This window comes from Schistosoma haematobium, chromosome 7 (genome assembly GCF_000699445.3).
Source record: "Schistosoma haematobium chromosome 7, whole genome shotgun sequence".
Lineage (NCBI taxonomy): Eukaryota > Metazoa > Platyhelminthes > Trematoda > Strigeidida > Schistosomatidae > Schistosoma > Schistosoma haematobium.
Genome location: NC_067202.1, coordinates 10,014,512 through 10,033,323, shown reverse-complemented (window position 1 = coordinate 10,033,323; position 18,812 = coordinate 10,014,512). Strand labels below are relative to the sequence as shown.

The 18,812-nt window shown below is 36.4% G+C and overlaps 1 protein-coding gene across 1 annotated transcript in view; it reads left to right on the top strand.

The window, feature by feature from the left end:
* ODF2_1 (outer dense fiber of sperm tails 2) overlaps positions 1 to 18,812 on the top strand; it is a gene marked incomplete at its 3' end in the record, with an annotated part of 53,322 nt that overhangs the window by 18,398 nt on the left and 16,112 nt on the right. The window lies entirely within an intron of this gene.

The following is an 18,812-nucleotide window of genomic DNA, read 5'->3' as shown; positions in this document are numbered from 1 at the left end:
CTCCTCCTCCTCGAAATAATGTTGGGTCCTTATGGCTCCAAAATACAACTAGTAGGACTTTATTTAAACCATGTTTCTCGTATTGACTGGAGAAGCCACTAAAAATGACTAGATGATGATGAACGGCCTTTGATCTGAGTTCATTATTTTCAAATTCATTATGAATCTCGTTAGCAGATAACGAGTCATTAAGAAAGTCAACGTCTAACAGAATTAAATTAGATTTTTGGCCATCATTCGACTCAGCTGACATATTTCCCTCATTGTTATAAGAAGTTTCATCAAAATCATATGCATTATTCTGAGAATCAATATCTGACACACTGTCATTAGAAATGGGATAGGTTGACTCAATATAAAATTCTGTCTTCCGGTGATTTTGAGTAACATCTGGTACAATTTGGTTCATCGTGTTGCTCCAGTTATTTTCTGAATACGAGTCACCATAGCTTTTTCGACTAATAGCACGTGGACCACAATTTTGTTCGAGCTGACGTTTATTTTCGCAGCTAGACAGTACCAGTAGTGTTTCATTTGATTCTGGACTCTGGGCATCATCTACAGGATCTGGCTTCTGATCATCTGGTATTGTCACAACTTCATGTGCATTTAACACAATATTTTCTTGCTCTGAGCTGGACACGTTACCAATATTACGTTTTCCTTCTGGTATAGAGGGATTTGAATCCTGCACAGGATATGCTTCTGAAATGTCCATTACTGCACCATTATCTGCATGATATATAGATTTCTTATTTTCTGCTTGAATGCAAAGTCTGCCCAAAACTGTTATAAATAGCTCTTGTTGCAAGGCAAACATCTTCTGCTGGTGCTGTAATATTAACCGCAACTGTTCGAAAGAAATCGACATTTTTTTTTTGCCAATAATATTAGCTCCAAAAATCACCGGCAATTATACAGCTAATTTATTTCCAAAATCTGAGTCACCACTTGTATTATTATTATTTCTTTGTTGCCAAAATCCCCGTCGCCAATTGTTATGACCTTGCGTCTCCCAATTATTTTGTTTTTGCCAAAATCCCTGTCGCCAATTGTTATGACCTTGGATGTCTGACTTTTCGATCACACGACTTATCTACCAATCCGAATACGACTTATACGAATCTTCGCACTAGGCCAACCAATGACGTTCAACCGGTGTGGGCAGTTTAGTGTCCTTATTGGTCCTGTCCTACGAGCCCTTCCACTTGAGTCCAGAACAAGATACCAGCTTCCGAATCAGAGCAGATCAGACCAGAATCAGAGCAGATCGTTTATTTCAGGCATACTTCGTTTATATATCCATCACACAGACCTCAACGTACCATAAAATAGGAAATAATATTTGTACACAAATAAGCCCAAAAAGTGGCTGTGGATGTGGGAGGCAGTAGTTAATAAGCTGAACATAACTTAAGAACCGTAAATCGTACAATAATAAGTTATAGGTCAAAATAAAGCTTATAATAAGAGGAATATAAATATATGTAATGTAATTGTTGAATAATTATACAATAAGAATATTTATAGAATATTAGTCCATTAATAGTCCTCGGGAGTTACCTGTAATTTAATCTCCACTCGGACATAACACCTCCCCCTTTTTTTTTTTGAAAAACCCAACTTTAGATTCTGATTTAAAAAAAGAATCATATGTGACTTTAAATTCCTCAACATTCTCCTCCTCCTCGAAATAATGTTGGGTCCTTATGGCTCCAAAATACAACTAGTAGGACTTTATTTAAACCATGTTTCTCGTATTGACTGGAGAAGCCACTAAAAATGACTAGATGATGATGAACGGCCTTTGATCTGAGTTCATTATTTTCAAATTCATTATGAATCTCGTTAGCAGATAACGAGTCATTAAGAAAGTCAACGTCTAACAGAATTAAATTAGATTTTTGGCCATCATTCGACTCAGCTGACATATTTCCCTCATTGTTATAAGAAGTTTCATCAAAATCATATGCATTATTCTGAGAATCAATATCTGACACACTGTCATTAGAAATGGGATAGGTTGACTCAATATAAAATTCTGTCTTCCGGTGATTTTGAGTAACATCTGGTACAATTTGGTTCATCGTGTTGCTCCAGTTATTTTCTGAATACGAGTCACCATAGCTTTTTCGACTAATAGCACGTGGACCACAATTTTGTTCGAGCTGACGTTTATTTTCGCAGCTAGACAGTACCAGTAGTGTTTCATTTGATTCTGGACTCTGGGCATCATCTACAGGATCTGGCTTCTGATCATCTGGTATTGTCACAACTTCATGTGCATTTAACACAATATTTTCTTGCTCTGAGCTGGACACGTTACCAATATTACGTTTTCCTTCTGGTATAGAGGGATTTGAATCCTGCACAGGATATGCTTCTGAAATGTCCATTACTGCACCATTATCTGCATGATATATAGATTTCTTATTTTCTGCTTGAATGCAAAGTCTGCCCAAAACTGTTATAAATAGCTCTTGTTGCAAGGCAAACATCTTCTGCTGGTGCTGTAATATTAACCGCAACTGTTCGAAAGAAATCGACATTTTTTTTTTGCCAATAATATTAGCTCCAAAAATCACCGGCAATTATACAGCTAATTTATTTCCAAAATCTGAGTCACCACTTGTATTATTATTATTTCTTTGTTGCCAAAATCCCCGTCGCCAATTGTTATGACCTTGCGTCTCCCAATTATTTTGTTTTTGCCAAAATCCCTGTCGCCAATTGTTATGACCTTGGATGTCTGACTTTTCGATCACACGACTTATCTACCAATCCGAATACGACTTATACGAATCTTCGCACTAGGCCAACCAATGACGTTCAACCGGTGTGGGCAGTTTAGTGTCCTTATTGGTCCTGTCCTACGAGCCCTTCCACTTGAGTCCAGAACAAGATACCAGCTTCCGAATCAGAGCAGATCAGACCAGAATCAGAGCAGATCGTTTATTTCAGGCATACTTCGTTTATATATCCATCACACAGACCTCAACGTACCATAAAATAGGAAATAATATTTGTACACAAATAAGCCCAAAAAGTGGCTGTGGATGTGGGAGGCAGTAGTTAATAAGCTGAACATAACTTAAGAACCGTAAATCGTACAATAATAAGTTATAGGTCAAAATAAAGCTTATAATAAGAGGAATATAAATATATGTAATGTAATTGTTGAATAATTATACAATAAGAATATTTATAGAATATTAGTCCATTAATAGTCCTCGGGAGTTACCTGTAATTTAATCTCCACTCGGACATAACACCTCCCCCCTTTTTTTTTTGAAAAACCCAACTTTAGATTCTGATTTAAAAAAAAGAATCATATGTGACTTTAAATTCCTCAACATTCTCCTCCTCCTCGAAATAATGTTGGGTCCTTATGGCTCCAAAATACAACTAGTAGGACTTTATTTAAACCATGTTTCTCGTATTGACTGGAGAAGCCACTAAAAATGACTAGATGATGATGAACGGCCTTTGATCTGAGTTCATTATTTTCAAATTCATTATGAATCTCGTTAGCAGATAACGAGTCATTAAGAAAGTCAACGTCTAACAGAATTAAATTAGATTTTTGGCCATCATTCGACTCAGCTGACATATTTCCCTCATTGTTATAAGAAGTTTCATCAAAATCATATGCATTATTCTGAGAATCAATATCTGACACACTGTCATTAGAAATGGGATAGGTTGACTCAATATAAAATTCTGTCTTCCGGTGATTTTGAGTAACATCTGGTACAATTTGGTTCATCGTGTTGCTCCAGTTATTTTCTGAATACGAGTCACCATAGCTTTTTCGACTAATAGCACGTGGACCACAATTTTGTTCGAGCTGACGTTTATTTTCGCAGCTAGACAGTACCAGTAGTGTTTCATTTGATTCTGGACTCTGGGCATCATCTACAGGATCTGGCTTCTGATCATCTGGTATTGTCACAACTTCATGTGCATTTAACACAATATTTTCTTGCTCTGAGCTGGACACGTTACCAATATTACGTTTTCCTTCTGGTATAGAGGGATTTGAATCCTGCACAGGATATGCTTCTGAAATGTCCATTACTGCACCATTATCTGCATGATATATAGATTTCTTATTTTCTGCTTGAATGCAAAGTCTGCCCAAAACTGTTATAAATAGCTCTTGTTGCAAGGCAAACATCTTCTGCTGGTGCTGTAATATTAACCGCAACTGTTCGAAAGAAATCGACATTTTTTTTTGCCAATAATATTAGCTCCAAAAATCACCGGCAATTATACAGCTAATTTATTTCCAAAATCTGAGTCACCACTTGTATTATTATTATTTCTTTGTTGCCAAAATCCCCGTCGCCAATTGTTATGACCTTGCGTCTCCCAATTATTTTGTTTTTGCCAAAATCCCTGTCGCCAATTGTTATGACCTTGGATGTCTGACTTTTCGATCACACGACTTATCTACCAATCCGAATACGACTTATACGAATCTTCGCACTAGGCCAACCAATGACGTTCAACCGGTGTGGGCAGTTTAGTGTCCTTATTGGTCCTGTCCTACGAGCCCTTCCACTTGAGTCCAGAACAAGATACCAGCTTCCGAATCAGAGCAGATCAGACCAGAATCAGAGCAGATCGTTTATTTCAGGCATACTTCGTTTATATATCCATCACACAGACCTCAACGTACCATAAAATAGGAAATAATATTTGTACACAAATAAGCCCAAAAAGTGGCTGTGGATGTGGGAGGCAGTAGTTAATAAGCTGAACATAACTTAAGAACCGTAAATCGTACAATAATAAGTTATAGGTCAAAATAAAGCTTATAATAAGAGGAATATAAATATATGTAATGTAATTGTTGAATAATTATACAATAAGAATATTTATAGAATATTAGTCCATTAATAGTCCTCGGGAGTTACCTGTAATTTAATCTCCACTCGGACATAACACCTCCCCTTTTTTTTTTGAAAAACCCAACTTTAGATTCTGATTTAAAAAAAAGAATCATATGTGACTTTAAATTCCTCAACATTCTCCTCCTCCTCGAAATAATGTTGGGTCCTTATGGCTCCAAAATACAACTAGTAGGACTTTATTTAAACCATGTTTCTCGTATTGACTGGAGAAGCCACTAAAAATGACTAGATGATGATGAACGGCCTTTGATCTGAGTTCATTATTTTCAAATTCATTATGAATCTCGTTAGCAGATAACGAGTCATTAAGAAAGTCAACGTCTAACAGAATTAAATTAGATTTTTGGCCATCATTCGACTCAGCTGACATATTTCCCTCATTGTTATAAGAAGTTTCATCAAAATCATATGCATTATTCTGAGAATCAATATCTGACACACTGTCATTAGAAATGGGATAGGTTGACTCAATATAAAATTCTGTCTTCCGGTGATTTTGAGTAACATCTGGTACAATTTGGTTCATCGTGTTGCTCCAGTTATTTTCTGAATACGAGTCACCATAGCTTTTTCGACTAATAGCACGTGGACCACAATTTTGTTCGAGCTGACGTTTATTTTCGCAGCTAGACAGTACCAGTAGTGTTTCATTTGATTCTGGACTCTGGGCATCATCTACAGGATCTGGCTTCTGATCATCTGGTATTGTCACAACTTCATGTGCATTTAACACAATATTTTCTTGCTCTGAGCTGGACACGTTACCAATATTACGTTTTCCTTCTGGTATAGAGGGATTTGAATCCTGCACAGGATATGCTTCTGAAATGTCCATTACTGCACCATTATCTGCATGATATATAGATTTCTTATTTTCTGCTTGAATGCAAAGTCTGCCCAAAACTGTTATAAATAGCTCTTGTTGCAAGGCAAACATCTTCTGCTGGTGCTGTAATATTAACCGCAACTGTTCGAAAGAAATCGACATTTTTTTTTTTTGCCAATAATATTAGCTCCAAAAATCACCGGCAATTATACAGCTAATTTATTTCCAAAATCTGAGTCACCACTTGTATTATTATTATTTCTTTGTTGCCAAAATCCCCGTCGCCAATTGTTATGACCTTGCGTCTCCCAATTATTTTGTTTTTGCCAAAATCCCTGTCGCCAATTGTTATGACCTTGGATGTCTGACTTTTCGATCACACGACTTATCTACCAATCCGAATACGACTTATACGAATCTTCGCACTAGGCCAACCAATGACGTTCAACCGGTGTGGGCAGTTTAGTGTCCTTATTGGTCCTGTCCTACGAGCCCTTCCACTTGAGTCCAGAACAAGATACCAGCTTCCGAATCAGAGCAGATCAGACCAGAATCAGAGCAGATCGTTTATTTCAGGCATACTTCGTTTATATATCCATCACACAGACCTCAACGTACCATAAAATAGGAAATAATATTTGTACACAAATAAGCCCAAAAAGTGGCTGTGGATGTGGGAGGCAGTAGTTAATAAGCTGAACATAACTTAAGAACCGTAAATCGTACAATAATAAGTTATAGGTCAAAATAAAGCTTATAATAAGAGGAATATAAATATATGTAATGTAATTGTTGAATAATTATACAATAAGAATATTTATAGAATATTAGTCCATTAATAGTCCTCGGGAGTTACCTGTAATTTAATCTCCACTCGGACATAACACCTCCCCCTTTTTTTTTTTGAAAAACCCAACTTTAGATTCTGATTTAAAAAAGAATCATATGTGACTTTAAATTCCTCAACATTCTCCTCCTCCTCGAAATAATGTTGGGTCCTTATGGCTCCAAAATACAACTAGTAGGACTTTATTTAAACCATGTTTCTCGTATTGACTGGAGAAGCCACTAAAAATGACTAGATGATGATGAACGGCCTTTGATCTGAGTTCATTATTTTCAAATTCATTATGAATCTCGTTAGCAGATAACGAGTCATTAAGAAAGTCAACGTCTAACAGAATTAAATTAGATTTTTGGCCATCATTCGACTCAGCTGACATATTTCCCTCATTGTTATAAGAAGTTTCATCAAAATCATATGCATTATTCTGAGAATCAATATCTGACACACTGTCATTAGAAATGGGATAGGTTGACTCAATATAAAATTCTGTCTTCCGGTGATTTTGAGTAACATCTGGTACAATTTGGTTCATCGTGTTGCTCCAGTTATTTTCTGAATACGAGTCACCATAGCTTTTCGACTAATAGCACGTGGACCACAATTTTGTTCGAGCTGACGTTTATTTTCGCAGCTAGACAGTACCAGTAGTGTTTCATTTGATTCTGGACTCTGGGCATCATCTACAGGATCTGGCTTCTGATCATCTGGTATTGTCACAACTTCATGTGCATTTAACACAATATTTTCTTGCTCTGAGCTGGACACGTTACCAATATTACGTTTTCCTTCTGGTATAGAGGGATTTGAATCCTGCACAGGATATGCTTCTGAAATGTCCATTACTGCACCATTATCTGCATGATATATAGATTTCTTATTTTCTGCTTGAATGCAAAGTCTGCCCAAAACTGTTATAAATAGCTCTTGTTGCAAGGCAAACATCTTCTGCTGGTGCTGTAATATTAACCGCAACTGTTCGAAAGAAATCGACATTTTTTTTTTGCCAATAATATTAGCTCCAAAAATCACCGGCAATTATACAGCTAATTTATTTCCAAAATCTGAGTCACCACTTGTATTATTATTATTTCTTTGTTGCCAAAATCCCCGTCGCCAATTGTTATGACCTTGCGTCTCCCAATTATTTTGTTTTTGCCAAAATCCCTGTCGCCAATTGTTATGACCTTGGATGTCTGACTTTTCGATCACACGACTTATCTACCAATCCGAATACGACTTATACGAATCTTCGCACTAGGCCAACCAATGACGTTCAACCGGTGTGGGCAGTTTAGTGTCCTTATTGGTCCTGTCCTACGAGCCCTTCCACTTGAGTCCAGAACAAGATACCAGCTTCCGAATCAGAGCAGATCAGACCAGAATCAGAGCAGATCGTTTATTTCAGGCATACTTCGTTTATATATCCATCACACAGACCTCAACGTACCATAAAATAGGAAATAATATTTGTACACAAATAAGCCCAAAAAGTGGCTGTGGATGTGGGAGGCAGTAGTTAATAAGCTGAACATAACTTAAGAACCGTAAATCGTACAATAATAAGTTATAGGTCAAAATAAAGCTTATAATAAGAGGAATATAAATATATGTAATGTAATTGTTGAATAATTATACAATAAGAATATTTATAGAATATTAGTCCATTAATAGTCCTCGGGAGTTACCTGTAATTTAATCTCCACTCGGACATAACACCTCCCCCTTTTTTTTTTGAAAAACCCAACTTTAGATTCTGATTTAAAAAAAGAATCATATGTGACTTTAAATTCCTCAACATTCTCCTCCTCCTCGAAATAATGTTGGGTCCTTATGGCTCCAAAATACAACTAGTAGGACTTTATTTAAACCATGTTTCTCGTATTGACTGGAGAAGCCACTAAAAATGACTAGATGATGATGAACGGCCTTTGATCTGAGTTCATTATTTTCAAATTCATTATGAATCTCGTTAGCAGATAACGAGTCATTAAGAAAGTCAACGTCTAACAGAATTAAATTAGATTTTTGGCCATCATTCGACTCAGCTGACATATTTCCCTCATTGTTATAAGAAGTTTCATCAAAATCATATGCATTATTCTGAGAATCAATATCTGACACACTGTCATTAGAAATGGGATAGGTTGACTCAATATAAAATTCTGTCTTCCGGTGATTTTGAGTAACATCTGGTACAATTTGGTTCATCGTGTTGCTCCAGTTATTTTCTGAATACGAGTCACCATAGCTTTTTCGACTAATAGCACGTGGACCACAATTTTGTTCGAGCTGACGTTTATTTTCGCAGCTAGACAGTACCAGTAGTGTTTCATTTGATTCTGGACTCTGGGCATCATCTACAGGATCTGGCTTCTGATCATCTGGTATTGTCACAACTTCATGTGCATTTAACACAATATTTTCTTGCTCTGAGCTGGACACGTTACCAATATTACGTTTTCCTTCTGGTATAGAGGGATTTGAATCCTGCACAGGATATGCTTCTGAAATGTCCATTACTGCACCATTATCTGCATGATATATAGATTTCTTATTTTCTGCTTGAATGCAAAGTCTGCCCAAAACTGTTATAAATAGCTCTTGTTGCAAGGCAAACATCTTCTGCTGGTGCTGTAATATTAACCGCAACTGTTCGAAAGAAATCGACATTTTTTTTTTTGCCAATAATATTAGCTCCAAAAATCACCGGCAATTATACAGCTAATTTATTTCCAAAATCTGAGTCACCACTTGTATTATTATTATTTCTTTGTTGCCAAAATCCCCGTCGCCAATTGTTATGACCTTGCGTCTCCCAATTATTTTGTTTTTGCCAAAATCCCTGTCGCCAATTGTTATGACCTTGGATGTCTGACTTTTCGATCACACGACTTATCTACCAATCCGAATACGACTTATACGAATCTTCGCACTAGGCCAACCAATGACGTTCAACCGGTGTGGGCAGTTTAGTGTCCTTATTGGTCCTGTCCTACGAGCCCTTCCACTTGAGTCCAGAACAAGATACCAGCTTCCGAATCAGAGCAGATCAGACCAGAATCAGAGCAGATCGTTTATTTCAGGCATACTTCGTTTATATATCCATCACACAGACCTCAACGTACCATAAAATAGGAAATAATATTTGTACACAAATAAGCCCAAAAAGTGGCTGTGGATGTGGGAGGCAGTAGTTAATAAGCTGAACATAACTTAAGAACCGTAAATCGTACAATAATAAGTTATAGGTCAAAATAAAGCTTATAATAAGAGGAATATAAATATATGTAATGTAATTGTTGAATAATTATACAATAAGAATATTTATAGAATATTAGTCCATTAATAGTCCTCGGGAGTTACCTGTAATTTAATCTCCACTCGGACATAACACCTCCCCCTTTTTTTTTTGAAAAACCCAACTTTAGATTCTGATTTAAAAAAAGAATCATATGTGACTTTAAATTCCTCAACATTCTCCTCCTCCTCGAAATAATGTTGGGTCCTTATGGCTCCAAAATACAACTAGTAGGACTTTATTTAAACCATGTTTCTCGTATTGACTGGAGAAGCCACTAAAAATGACTAGATGATGATGAACGGCCTTTGATCTGAGTTCATTATTTTCAAATTCATTATGAATCTCGTTAGCAGATAACGAGTCATTAAGAAAGTCAACGTCTAACAGAATTAAATTAGATTTTTGGCCATCATTCGACTCAGCTGACATATTTCCCTCATTGTTATAAGAAGTTTCATCAAAATCATATGCATTATTCTGAGAATCAATATCTGACACACTGTCATTAGAAATGGGATAGGTTGACTCAATATAAAATTCTGTCTTCCGGTGATTTTGAGTAACATCTGGTACAATTTGGTTCATCGTGTTGCTCCAGTTATTTTCTGAATACGAGTCACCATAGCTTTTTCGACTAATAGCACGTGGACCACAATTTTGTTCGAGCTGACGTTTATTTTCGCAGCTAGACAGTACCAGTAGTGTTTCATTTGATTCTGGACTCTGGGCATCATCTACAGGATCTGGCTTCTGATCATCTGGTATTGTCACAACTTCATGTGCATTTAACACAATATTTTCTTGCTCTGAGCTGGACACGTTACCAATATTACGTTTTCCTTCTGGTATAGAGGGATTTGAATCCTGCACAGGATATGCTTCTGAAATGTCCATTACTGCACCATTATCTGCATGATATATAGATTTCTTATTTTCTGCTTGAATGCAAAGTCTGCCCAAAACTGTTATAAATAGCTCTTGTTGCAAGGCAAACATCTTCTGCTGGTGCTGTAATATTAACCGCAACTGTTCGAAAGAAATCGACATTTTTTTTTTGCCAATAATATTAGCTCCAAAAATCACCGGCAATTATACAGCTAATTTATTTCCAAAATCTGAGTCACCACTTGTATTATTATTATTTCTTTGTTGCCAAAATCCCCGTCGCCAATTGTTATGACCTTGCGTCTCCCAATTATTTTGTTTTTGCCAAAATCCCTGTCGCCAATTGTTATGACCTTGGATGTCTGACTTTTCGATCACACGACTTATCTACCAATCCGAATACGACTTATACGAATCTTCGCACTAGGCCAACCAATGACGTTCAACCGGTGTGGGCAGTTTAGTGTCCTTATTGGTCCTGTCCTACGAGCCCTTCCACTTGAGTCCAGAACAAGATACCAGCTTCCGAATCAGAGCAGATCAGACCAGAATCAGAGCAGATCGTTTATTTCAGGCATACTTCGTTTATATATCCATCACACAGACCTCAACGTACCATAAAATAGGAAATAATATTTGTACACAAATAAGCCCAAAAAGTGGCTGTGGATGTGGGAGGCAGTAGTTAATAAGCTGAACATAACTTAAGAACCGTAAATCGTACAATAATAAGTTATAGGTCAAAATAAAGCTTATAATAAGAGGAATATAAATATATGTAATGTAATTGTTGAATAATTATACAATAAGAATATTTATAGAATATTAGTCCATTAATAGTCCTCGGGAGTTACCTGTAATTTAATCTCCACTCGGACATAACACCTCCCCCTTTTTTTTTTTGAAAAACCCAACTTTAGATTCTGATTTAAAAAAAGAATCATATGTGACTTTAAATTCCTCAACATTCTCCTCCTCCTCGAAATAATGTTGGGTCCTTATGGCTCCAAAATACAACTAGTAGGACTTTATTTAAACCATGTTTCTCGTATTGACTGGAGAAGCCACTAAAAATGACTAGATGATGATGAACGGCCTTTGATCTGAGTTCATTATTTTCAAATTCATTATGAATCTCGTTAGCAGATAACGAGTCATTAAGAAAGTCAACGTCTAACAGAATTAAATTAGATTTTTGGCCATCATTCGACTCAGCTGACATATTTCCCTCATTGTTATAAGAAGTTTCATCAAAATCATATGCATTATTCTGAGAATCAATATCTGACACACTGTCATTAGAAATGGGATAGGTTGACTCAATATAAAATTCTGTCTTCCGGTGATTTTGAGTAACATCTGGTACAATTTGGTTCATCGTGTTGCTCCAGTTATTTTCTGAATACGAGTCACCATAGCTTTTTCGACTAATAGCACGTGGACCACAATTTTGTTCGAGCTGACGTTTATTTTCGCAGCTAGACAGTACCAGTAGTGTTTCATTTGATTCTGGACTCTGGGCATCATCTACAGGATCTGGCTTCTGATCATCTGGTATTGTCACAACTTCATGTGCATTTAACACAATATTTTCTTGCTCTGAGCTGGACACGTTACCAATATTACGTTTTCCTTCTGGTATAGAGGGATTTGAATCCTGCACAGGATATGCTTCTGAAATGTCCATTACTGCACCATTATCTGCATGATATATAGATTTCTTATTTTCTGCTTGAATGCAAAGTCTGCCCAAAACTGTTATAAATAGCTCTTGTTGCAAGGCAAACATCTTCTGCTGGTGCTGTAATATTAACCGCAACTGTTCGAAAGAAATCGACATTTTTTTTTTTTTGCCAATAATATTAGCTCCAAAAATCACCGGCAATTATACAGCTAATTTATTTCCAAAATCTGAGTCACCACTTGTATTATTATTATTTCTTTGTTGCCAAAATCCCCGTCGCCAATTGTTATGACCTTGCGTCTCCCAATTATTTTGTTTTTGCCAAAATCCCTGTCGCCAATTGTTATGACCTTGGATGTCTGACTTTTCGATCACACGACTTATCTACCAATCCGAATACGACTTATACGAATCTTCGCACTAGGCCAACCAATGACGTTCAACCGGTGTGGGCAGTTTAGTGTCCTTATTGGTCCTGTCCTACGAGCCCTTCCACTTGAGTCCAGAACAAGATACCAGCTTCCGAATCAGAGCAGATCAGACCAGAATCAGAGCAGATCGTTTATTTCAGGCATACTTCGTTTATATATCCATCACACAGACCTCAACGTACCATAAAATAGGAAATAATATTTGTACACAAATAAGCCCAAAAAGTGGCTGTGGATGTGGGAGGCAGTAGTTAATAAGCTGAACATAACTTAAGAACCGTAAATCGTACAATAATAAGTTATAGGTCAAAATAAAGCTTATAATAAGAGGAATATAAATATATGTAATGTAATTGTTGAATAATTATACAATAAGAATATTTATAGAATATTAGTCCATTAATAGTCCTCGGGAGTTACCTGTAATTTAATCTCCACTCGGACATAACACCTCCCCTTTTTTTTTTTTGAAAAACCCAACTTTAGATTCTGATTTAAAAAAAAGAATCATATGTGACTTTAAATTCCTCAACATTCTCCTCCTCCTCGAAATAATGTTGGGTCCTTATGGCTCCAAAATACAACTAGTAGGACTTTATTTAAACCATGTTTCTCGTATTGACTGGAGAAGCCACTAAAAATGACTAGATGATGATGAACGGCCTTTGATCTGAGTTCATTATTTTCAAATTCATTATGAATCTCGTTAGCAGATAACGAGTCATTAAGAAAGTCAACGTCTAACAGAATTAAATTAGATTTTTGGCCATCATTCGACTCAGCTGACATATTTCCCTCATTGTTATAAGAAGTTTCATCAAAATCATATGCATTATTCTGAGAATCAATATCTGACACACTGTCATTAGAAATGGGATAGGTTGACTCAATATAAAATTCTGTCTTCCGGTGATTTTGAGTAACATCTGGTACAATTTGGTTCATCGTGTTGCTCCAGTTATTTTCTGAATACGAGTCACCATAGCTTTTTCGACTAATAGCACGTGGACCACAATTTTGTTCGAGCTGACGTTTATTTTCGCAGCTAGACAGTACCAGTAGTGTTTCATTTGATTCTGGACTCTGGGCATCATCTACAGGATCTGGCTTCTGATCATCTGGTATTGTCACAACTTCATGTGCATTTAACACAATATTTTCTTGCTCTGAGCTGGACACGTTACCAATATTACGTTTTCCTTCTGGTATAGAGGGATTTGAATCCTGCACAGGATATGCTTCTGAAATGTCCATTACTGCACCATTATCTGCATGATATATAGATTTCTTATTTTCTGCTTGAATGCAAAGTCTGCCCAAAACTGTTATAAATAGCTCTTGTTGCAAGGCAAACATCTTCTGCTGGTGCTGTAATATTAACCGCAACTGTTCGAAAGAAATCGACATTTTTTTTTTTTGCCAATAATATTAGCTCCAAAAATCACCGGCAATTATACAGCTAATTTATTTCCAAAATCTGAGTCACCACTTGTATTATTATTATTTCTTTGTTGCCAAAATCCCCGTCGCCAATTGTTATGACCTTGCGTCTCCCAATTATTTTGTTTTTGCCAAAATCCCTGTCGCCAATTGTTATGACCTTGGATGTCTGACTTTTCGATCACACGACTTATCTACCAATCCGAATACGACTTATACGAATCTTCGCACTAGGCCAACCAATGACGTTCAACCGGTGTGGGCAGTTTAGTGTCCTTATTGGTCCTGTCCTACGAGCCCTTCCACTTGAGTCCAGAACAAGATACCAGCTTCCGAATCAGAGCAGATCAGACCAGAATCAGAGCAGATCGTTTATTTCAGGCATACTTCGTTTATATATCCATCACACAGACCTCAACGTACCATAAAATAGGAAATAATATTTGTACACAAATAAGCCCAAAAAGTGGCTGTGGATGTGGGAGGCAGTAGTTAATAAGCTGAACATAACTTAAGAACCGTAAATCGTACAATAATAAGTTATAGGTCAAAATAAAGCTTATAATAAGAGGAATATAAATATATGTAATGTAATTGTTGAATAATTATACAATAAGAATATTTATAGAATATTAGTCCATTAATAGTCCTCGGGAGTTACCTGTAATTTAATCTCCACTCGGACATAACACCTCCCCTTTTTTTTTTTGAAAAACCCAACTTTAGATTCTGATTTAAAAAAAAGAATCATATGTGACTTTAAATTCCTCAACATTCTCCTCCTCCTCGAAATAATGTTGGGTCCTTATGGCTCCAAAATACAACTAGTAGGACTTTATTTAAACCATGTTTCTCGTATTGACTGGAGAAGCCACTAAAAATGACTAGATGATGATGAACGGCCTTTGATCTGAGTTCATTATTTTCAAATTCATTATGAATCTCGTTAGCAGATAACGAGTCATTAAGAAAGTCAACGTCTAACAGAATTAAATTAGATTTTTGGCCATCATTCGACTCAGCTGACATATTTCCCTCATTGTTATAAGAAGTTTCATCAAAATCATATGCATTATTCTGAGAATCAATATCTGACACACTGTCATTAGAAATGGGATAGGTTGACTCAATATAAAATTCTGTCTTCCGGTGATTTTGAGTAACATCTGGTACAATTTGGTTCATCGTGTTGCTCCAGTTATTTTCTGAATACGAGTCACCATAGCTTTTTCGACTAATAGCACGTGGACCACAATTTTGTTCGAGCTGACGTTTATTTTCGCAGCTAGACAGTACCAGTAGTGTTTCATTTGATTCTGGACTCTGGGCATCATCTACAGGATCTGGCTTCTGATCATCTGGTATTGTCACAACTTCATGTGCATTTAACACAATATTTTCTTGCTCTGAGCTGGACACGTTACCAATATTACGTTTTCCTTCTGGTATAGAGGGATTTGAATCCTGCACAGGATATGCTTCTGAAATGTCCATTACTGCACCATTATCTGCATGATATATAGATTTCTTATTTTCTGCTTGAATGCAAAGTCTGCCCAAAACTGTTATAAATAGCTCTTGTTGCAAGGCAAACATCTTCTGCTGGTGCTGTAATATTAACCGCAACTGTTCGAAAGAAATCGACATTTTTTTTTTTTTGCCAATAATATTAGCTCCAAAAATCACCGGCAATTATACAGCTAATTTATTTCCAAAATCTGAGTCACCACTTGTATTATTATTATTTCTTTGTTGCCAAAATCCCCGTCGCCAATTGTTATGACCTTGCGTCTCCCAATTATTTTGTTTTTGCCAAAATCCCTGTCGCCAATTGTTATGACCTTGGATGTCTGACTTTTCGATCACACGACTTATCTACCAATCCGAATACGACTTATACGAATCTTCGCACTAGGCCAACCAATGACGTTCAACCGGTGTGGGCAGTTTAGTGTCCTTATTGGTCCTGTCCTACGAGCCCTTCCACTTGAGTCCAGAACAAGATACCAGCTTCCGAATCAGAGCAGATCAGACCAGAATCAGAGCAGATCGTTTATTTCAGGCATACTTCGTTTATATATCCATCACACAGACCTCAACGTACCATAAAATAGGAAATAATATTTGTACACAAATAAGCCCAAAAAGTGGCTGTGGATGTGGGAGGCAGTAGTTAATAAGCTGAACATAACTTAAGAACCGTAAATCGTACAATAATAAGTTATAGGTCAAAATAAAGCTTATAATAAGAGGAATATAAATATATGTAATGTAATTGTTGAATAATTATACAATAAGAATATTTATAGAATATTAGTCCATTAATAGTCCTCGGGAGTTACCTGTAATTTAATCTCCACTCGGACATAACACCTCCCCTTTTTTTTTTGAAAAACCCAACTTTAGATTCTGATTTAAAAAAGAATCATATGTGACTTTAAATTCCTCAACATTCTCCTCCTCCTCGAAATAATGTTGGGTCCTTATGGCTCCAAAATACAACTAGTAGGACTTTATTTAAACCATGTTTCTCGTATTGACTGGAGAAGCCACTAAAAATGACTAGATGATGATGAACGGCCTTTGATCTGAGTTCATTATTTTCAAATTCATTATGAATCTCGTTAGCAGATAACGAGTCATTAAGAAAGTCAACGTCTAACAGAATTAAATTAGATTTTTGGCCATCATTCGACTCAGCTGACATATTTCCCTCATTGTTATAAGAAGTTTCATCAAAATCATATGCATTATTCTGAGAATCAATATCTGACACACTGTCATTAGAAATGGGATAGGTTGACTCAATATAAAATTCTGTCTTCCGGTGATTTTGAGTAACATCTGGTACAATTTGGTTCATCGTGTTGCTCCAGTTATTTTCTGAATACGAGTCACCATAGCTTTTTCGACTAATAGCACGTGGACCACAATTTTGTTCGAGCTGACGTTTATTTTCGCAGCTAGACAGTACCAGTAGTGTTTCATTTGATTCTGGACTCTGGGCATCATCTACAGGATCTGGCTTCTGATCATCTGGTATTGTCACAACTTCATGTGCATTTAACACAATATTTTCTTGCTCTGAGCTGGACACGTTACCAATATTACGTTTTCCTTCTGGTATAGAGGGATTTGAATCCTGCACAGGATATGCTTCTGAAATGTCCATTACTGCACCATTATCTGCATGATATATAGATTTCTTATTTTCTGCTTGAATGCAAAGTCTGCCCAAAACTGTTATAAATAGCTCTTGTTGCAAGGCAAACATCTTCTGCTGGTGCTGTAATATTAACCGCAACTGTTCGAAAGAAATCGACATTTTTTTTTTGCCAATAATATTAGCTCCAAAAATCACCGGCAATTATACAGCTAATTTATTTCCAAAATCTGAGTCACCACTTGTATTATTATTATTTCTTTGTTGCCAAAATCCCCGTCGCCAATTGTTATGACCTTGCGTCTCCCAATTATTTTGTTTTTGCCAAAATCCCTGTCGCCAATTGTTATGACCTTGGATGTCTGACTTTTCGATCACACGACTTATCTACCAATCCGAATACGACTTATACGAATCTTCGCACTAGGCCAACCAATGACGTTCAACCGGTGTGGGCAGTTTAGTGTCCTTATTGGTCCTGTCCTACGAGCCCTTCCACTTGAGTCCAGAACAAGATACCAGCTTCCGAATCAGAGCAGATCAGACCAGAATCAGAGCAGATCGTTTATTTCAGGCATACTTCGTTTATATATCCATCACACAGACCTCAACGTACCATAAAATAGGAAATAATATTTGTACACAAATAAGCCCAAAAAGTGGCTGTGGATGTGGGAGGCAGTAGTTAATAAGCTGAACATAACTTAAGAACCGTAAATCGTACAATAATAAGTTATAGGTCAAAATAAAGCTTATAATAAGAGGAATATAAATATATGTAATGTAATTGTTGAATAATTATACAATAAGAATATTTATAGAATATTAGTCCATTAATAGTCCTCGGGAGTTACCTGTAATTTAATCTCCACTCGGACATAACACATATTGCATCAATAAACTCTGTCATATCTGTTACGTGCTTCAAAACCCCCTGTTTTTGAGGTTGATAATTTTGAGTACTTGAGTGGTTTGGATGAAAGCTTTATTAATCAGGATTATTGGTTGAAATATCAAATAGATATGTTCTCTAATAGTCTTGAATATCTTATAATTATTGTTGACAGATAGAGAGTGGAAAATAAAATGTGTTTGACCTGAGAACGCACTGCTGGGTAATGCACCTGAGTTTCCAAGGGTTTAATTTTCAGTCACTCAGCCTTACGTAACTTAGAAAATGGCACAATGTTCATCGATCTTAGTTCCCACACCACATCAAGACCAAATTATCAAGTCAAATACCAGAGTAGCAAAAATAGTAAACGCAAGTAGAAACAAAAATTATTAGGCATAGACATGATTCCAGAAGGAAGAATAGA